The sequence below is a fragment of the Bombina bombina genome, chromosome 6, assembly GCF_027579735.1.
Source record: "Bombina bombina isolate aBomBom1 chromosome 6, aBomBom1.pri, whole genome shotgun sequence".
Classification (NCBI taxonomy): Eukaryota; Metazoa; Chordata; class Amphibia; order Anura; family Bombinatoridae; genus Bombina; species Bombina bombina.
In genome coordinates, this window is record NC_069504.1 from 1,095,373,136 (window position 1) to 1,095,379,865 (window position 6,730).

At 39.3% G+C, this 6,730-nt stretch overlaps 1 long non-coding RNA gene across 1 annotated transcript; it reads left to right on the plus strand.

Moving 5' to 3' along the window:
• The first annotated feature begins 520 nt into the window (after positions 1-520).
• Positions 521-966, plus strand: LOC128662467 (uncharacterized). Its single transcript, XR_008402786.1, has 2 exons — positions 521-773; positions 854-966. It is a non-coding gene; the product is annotated as an uncharacterized LOC128662467 (long non-coding RNA).
• The last annotated feature ends 5,764 nt before the right edge of the window (positions 967-6,730 follow it).

Here is a 6,730-nt window from a genome sequence, read left to right on the forward strand (position 1 = left end):
AAAAGGGATTATAAAAGAAGGGTTTAACTCTCCTCCTGTTCCTCCTGAACCGCCTATCAGCCCCCCAGAGCATTTCTCAGGCGATAGAAAAACTTTTAGACAGTTCTACAATGCCTGTAGAATGTTTATTACATTAAAACCAAAAACATTCCCTACTGAAAGAATTAAAATTCTGACAATAATATCCTATTTAAAAGGAGAACCCCGTGCTTGGGCAGACTCCCTGTATGAATCTAATGACCCCATACTTGAATCAGTTGATGAATTTTTTAGAGCAATGTCTGATCTGTATGAAGACCCTCATAAACAACTGACAGCAGAAAATACATTACGTAGTCTAAAGCAGGATAAAAGATATGTGGAAGACTACATATCTGAGTTCAAGATCTGGCAAAGAGACACGCAATGGAATCAAATCTCATTAATTAATCAATTTAGATTAGGTCTATCAGACCCCATAAAAGATGAATTAGTTAGAATTGATCTCCCAGATTCTTTAGAGGCATTAATGGCCCTTACTATTAAGATTGATAGGAGATTCAGAGAGAGGAGATTAGAAAAACAAACACATGACACTGTAACTAGATATCATCCTTCACGTCCTGTGACATATAGCCCAAGGGGTAATGCAGAGGCCATGGATATTGGGTTCATTAAAGGACCGCTAACCCCAGAGGAAAAGTCTCATCGCAAGGAACATGCTCTCTGCATGTATTGTGCCTCCAAGGACCATTCAGTCACGGACTGCCCATCTCTGAAGAGACAGAAATCTGGTGAGTCAGTTTGTGCTCTTCACAATTTTACACTTTCTACTCATAAACCAACTTACTTATTAGTTCCCATCTCGTTACAGTGGGAAAGACAGCGACTAAACCTTGAAGCCGTTGTGGACTCTGGCGCTTATGCCAATTACATTGATTCCTCTATAGTAAAAAATAAAAATATACCGTTTGTTGTGAAAGAAAATCCAGTTGCAGTACGTTTGATTGATGGTAATTGTTTATCCACAGGTCCCATCACACACCAAACGATTCCCATACTTGTTAACATTCACAATAACCACCAAGAGTACATCTCTTTTGATATCATCACCTCTCCAATGTTCCCGGTCATACTCGGGCTGCACTGGTTAAGACAACACCAACCAATGATTCATTGGAAACAAAATACAATAGAATTTAACTCATCCTATTGTAAAAATACTTGTCTACTTTCTCACTCTATACTCCACCTAAACCAAGATGAAGGGTTAATACCACATCAGTATCATGACTTCTTATTAGTATTTGATAAAGTAGAAGCAGAATCTCTACCACCCCATAGAGAGTATGATTGCCCCATAGAACTTATACCAGGGTCTGACATCCCATATGGGCACATCTTCCCTCTATCCCAAACTGAATTAGTAAGACTCAAAGAATACATAAATGAAAACCTTAGAAAAGGATTCATAAGACCTTCCACCTCTCCTGCAGGTGCGGGCATTTTCTTTGTGACTAACAAAGACAAAACCATCAGGCCGATTGTGGATTACCGTGAGCTCAATAAACGTACTGTGAAAGACCGTTATCCTCTGCCGCTCATCCCTGAACTCATAGAAAGATTAAATGGGTCATCCATTTTCACTAAACTCGACCTCAGAGGTGCTTACAACCTCATTCGTATGCGTTCAGGTGATGAGTGGCTGACGGCGTTCCGTACGAGGTACGGACTCTTTGAGTACACGGTAATGCCATTTGGGCTATGTAATGCCCCTGCAACGTTTCAACGTTATATTAATGACATATTCAGAGATATATTGGACACCTTCCTGGTAATATATCTTGATGATATATTAATCTTTTCTAACACTCTGACAGAACACATAAAACACGTAAGAACAGTCTTGGCACGTTTACAAGCACATTAACTTTACGTGAAAGCTGAGAAATGTATATTTCATAGTAATGATATCACATTTCTGGGGTACCATATCTCATCAAAAGGGATTCAGATGGAAAATTCAAAGGTTCAAGCAATAATTGATTGGCCCATACCACGTAATAAAAAGAATGTCCAGAAATTTCTAGGGTTTTCGAATTTCTATCGAAAGTTTATTAAAGGGTTCTCTCACATTGCTAAACCCCTCACTAATCTTACTAAAGATCATATACCTTTTGTGTGGTCCCCCTCAGCTAATGATGCCTTTAATTATTTAAAACATGCGTTTACTACAGCTCCTATTCTTGCTTATCCTGACCCACTCTCTCAGTATACACTTGAAGTAGATGCATCTGAACATGCTATTGGGGCTGTACTTTCCCAAAAATCCAAAACCACCAATAAATTACATCCAATAGCATCTTCTGAACTAAACTATCATGTAGGGGAAAAAGAACTTCTCGCCATGAAAAGTGCCCTAGTTAATTGGAGACATTTATTAGAGGGAACCGCTGAACCTATCATTATCTATACCGATCATAGAAACCTACAGTTTCTCAAAACCAATCGAACACTCACATCTAGACAGGTCAGATGGAGTTTATTCTTTTCAAGGTTCAATTACATTATCACCTATAGGACGGCTTCCCTAAACACAAAAGCAGACATCCTATCCAGGCTGCCTCCAAAACCCCATCAGGTTCCTCACACAGGTACTATTATTCCCCCTAACTTTATTTTAGGTGGTATCATAGATTTCACAGTTAAATTAAAAAGTGAACAAGACATCGATACAACAAAGGATACATATAATCTAACTCCTAAATCTGATGGGTTACTTTGTTATCAAGGTAAGACATATATCCCTCCAAACATGAGATCATTTATACTTGAACAGGTACATGATTCCAAATTCTCTGGACACCCAGGAGTTAACAAGACTCACAGATTGCTAAAGCGATTGTACTGGTGGCCCAGAATGATTTGTGATGTACAAAAACACATCTCTACCTGTAAGACATGTACCACATGTAAAAAAGATAGAAGACACCCCCCAGGTTATCTCCTTTCTCTTCCTATACCCAAAAGACCATGGAGTGAGATAGCCATAGATTTTATAGTTGAACTTCCCAAATCCGGTGGTAACAAAACAATTATGGTAGTGGTTGATCTATTGACGAAAATGTTTCATTTTGTCCCTTTCCATAAACTGCCCACCAGTATGGAAACAGTGACGTTGTTGCTAAAAAATTTAATCAAATTACATGGAGTACCCTCTTCTATCACAACAGACAGAGGGACACAATTCACCTCGCGCCTTTGGAAACAGCTATGTAAAACCCTTGAGATTGATCAAAGGTTATCATCTGCTTTTCACCCCCAGACCAACGGGCAGACGGAGCGTACCAACCAACGGTTGGAGGAATATATCCGTTGTTTCTCCACACAACAACAGGATAACTGGAATGAGTTGCTCCCTATCGCTGAATTTGCACATAACAACACATATCACACTTCAATCAAAGACACTCCTTTCCATGCCAATTACGGATTTCATCCGTCATTCTGCTTACCCCTCGAAAGGGAAAGTGATTGTCCTATAATAAATGATTTCACTAACTCCATCTCAGAATCCTTTACATTACTCTCAGAAAACATAAAAAAGGCTCAAGCACGTCATAAACATTATTATGACCTCCGACATAGAGCGTCCCCTATCTATAAACCTGGTGACTTGGTATGGCTATCCACGAGAAACCTTCGTCTCACTGTGCCTAGCCGCAAGTTCAACAATTTATTTATTGGACCTTTCCCTGTAACCAAGGTTATCAATGACAACGCTGTGACCTTGTTTCTGCCTTCACATTATCGTATCCACCCAACCTTTCATGTTTCGCTTCTCAAGCCATATCAGGCACTCAGAAATCATTCACCATCTTCTGTGGATGAACCCCCTCTAGCTCCTGAAGTGGAGTATGAGGTTGAAAACATCCTGGACTCTCGTAAAGTATCCGGTAGACTCCAGTATCTGATCCACTGGAAGGGCTATCCCCATGAGGAGGATTCCTGGGAGCCCTCAGTTAATCTCTCAGCCCCAAGACTAGTGTCTCTGTTTCACCGTCGACATCCATCTAGACCGAAACCATGAACCACGGAGTGGTTCCTTAAAGGGGGTACCCTGTCATAATACCAAATGCCTGTCTCTTTAAAAGATATATTCCTAACTGAGTCCTGGCTATAAAGGAGCCTGCAACATTCAATACCTTGCTTGGTATTGAAGTTGCATGCTTCCCTGCACAGCCGCTCTCACTGAGGACTCTGACTTCCCTCTGTGCTACTGAATACACGCTGTTTGCGTGTCATCTATCCACTTCCGGTTTCACGGACCTCCGCACTTCCGGTTTACACAGAACAGGACGCTGCAGCTCTGTAAGCTGCTCTCCCCTCAAACTACTTCAGCGGTTTGCCTTAAAAACAATCACTGAACCACCATTGCTACTTTTTCTCCCTCCGGAGGTGAGTCATTGCTGGACATATCATCTTATATATTTTTGTCATAAAACCATTTTGTCACTTTTACATTTTTTCACAAAAACGTTACTTTTTCTTTTGTTTTCTGGACATTATCTCTTTTATAATTTTTGCCTCATATTTATTGTTTGCTACAAACCCATATTTTTCCTTTTATCATATTTTTGCTATGCAGTCCTAAACCTTTAGAGTTAAAACTGTTATTTCATTCAATTACAACCTTTTTAGTGAGAACCACAATCTAACTCACTTATGGCCCACAACAGTTTTAGCTCTCATATTAAACTCCACTCACTCAGTTTATATGTGTGTATTTCCAGATAAAATACCCACTATAGATTATGTGAGACACAACCTTTATTTATATGGTCTGCTATAACAACTGTTTTGCATATATTTGTTCTACAAAATCTAACTTAAAGTTAGTGTGTGTTACAGTCAGCTCCGATTTTTCCAAGTTTACTTTATAGCCTGAGATGCTTCCGAACTGTTGGAATATGGAAACCAGGTTAGGTATAGTGGTACTTGGATTGGTTACGTATAGGAGCAAATCATCAGCGTATAATAAGTGCATTGAATGGGACCCTATCTTTATTGCCGGTATCGTGTTTCTTATGTATATGGCTAGGGGTTCTATGGCCAGGTTGAATAAGAGGGGGGATAGGGGGCATCCCTGCCTAGTTCCCCGTTTAAGGGAGAAAAGGTGGGGCACCTCACCATTCACTATTATTGAGGTACGTGGATTGTGATATAATTTTTGTATGAGATTATGGAAATTCCCAGTAATGCCAAATTTTTCCAGGGTGGTTAGGAGATGATCCCATTCTACTCTGTCGAACGCTTTTTCCGCGTCGACAGAGAGAAGGCATGCCCCTTGAGGTGTGTCAGCATTATTTTGATTTCTATTGCTACTATTGTTTCCCTCCCGCCACTAGTAGTCTATAACCGCCAGTGTCTTGGTATGCTAGTGACCGAAGAGCGGTGTTTCATGAAACCTGTCTGGTCTTTATGAATGACCGTGCCTAGTACAGCCGCTAGTCTACCTGCCAGTATAGCAGTAAAGAGTTTGTACTCACAATTCAAGAGTGCTATTGGTCTGTAGGAGGCTGGAGTTGTCGGGTCCCTACCTCTCTTTAAGATTAAGCACATGAGTGTATCAGTGAAGTCAGCTGGGGGTGTTGCTGAGCCCTGCAAATAGGCTGTGAATGTTTGTGCCAGTAAGGGGCTAAGTTCTGTTCATAAAAGTTTGTAATATTGGGTTTTACCCAGTTTGGCCACTTTAATTGCTTTTAGGACTTCCGACACTTGAATTGGAGCATTAAGGTGTTCTAGGTTTTCTATACTAAGGGCAGGGGGATCAACCCTGTCCCAAAAGCGGTCCTTGCCGTTTTGTGTGCATGGTTGAGCTGTGTAAAGTGTGGAATAAAAGTTTAGAAATTCAGCTGTGATAGATTCGGTGTCTGAAAGAAATACCCCCTGTGTCTGCATGGAGGGGATGATGGATTTAGGGTTGGTCAATTTTACCATGTTGGCTAATAGTCTCCCTGTCTTGTCCCCAAATCTGTAGAACTTGCCTTTTCTATGTGTTTGGAAGAGGTGGTCCTGTTGAGCCAGGGCATCCTCCTTTAATATCTTCTTCTCATAGTAAATGCTTCTGTGTCGAGGGGGAAGGGTGAGCTAAATACTGATTATATGCAGTTGTGAATTCTGCGGTGGTGGTGGTTTCTACCTTTCTTGTAATTATTTTATTATTTTCTGTAATTTAGTGTTTGTTTTTTTCGCACTGTAGTTTATTTAATTTAATTGTAATTAATTGTAGTTAGTTTAGGTAATAAATTTAATTATAGTGTAGTGTTAGGTGTAATTGTAACTTAGATTAGGGTTTATTTTACAGGTAAATTTGTATTTATTTTAGCTAGGTAGCCATTAAATAGTTAATAACTAGTATTGTACCTAGTTAAAATAAATACAAAGTTGCCTGTAAAATAAAAATAAACCCTAAAATAGCTACAATGTAATTATTAGTTATATTGTAGCTAGCTTAGGGTTTATTTTATAGGTAAGTATTTAGTTTTAAATAGGAATAATTTAGTTAATTGTAGTTATTTTATTTAGATTTATTTAAATTATATATATATATATATATATATATATATATATATATAGGGGGTGTTAGGGTTAGACTTAGGTTTAGGGGTTAATAACTTTATTATAGGGCGACGACATTGGGGGCGACAGATTAGGGGTTAATAAGTGTAGTTAGGTTGCGGCGACGTTG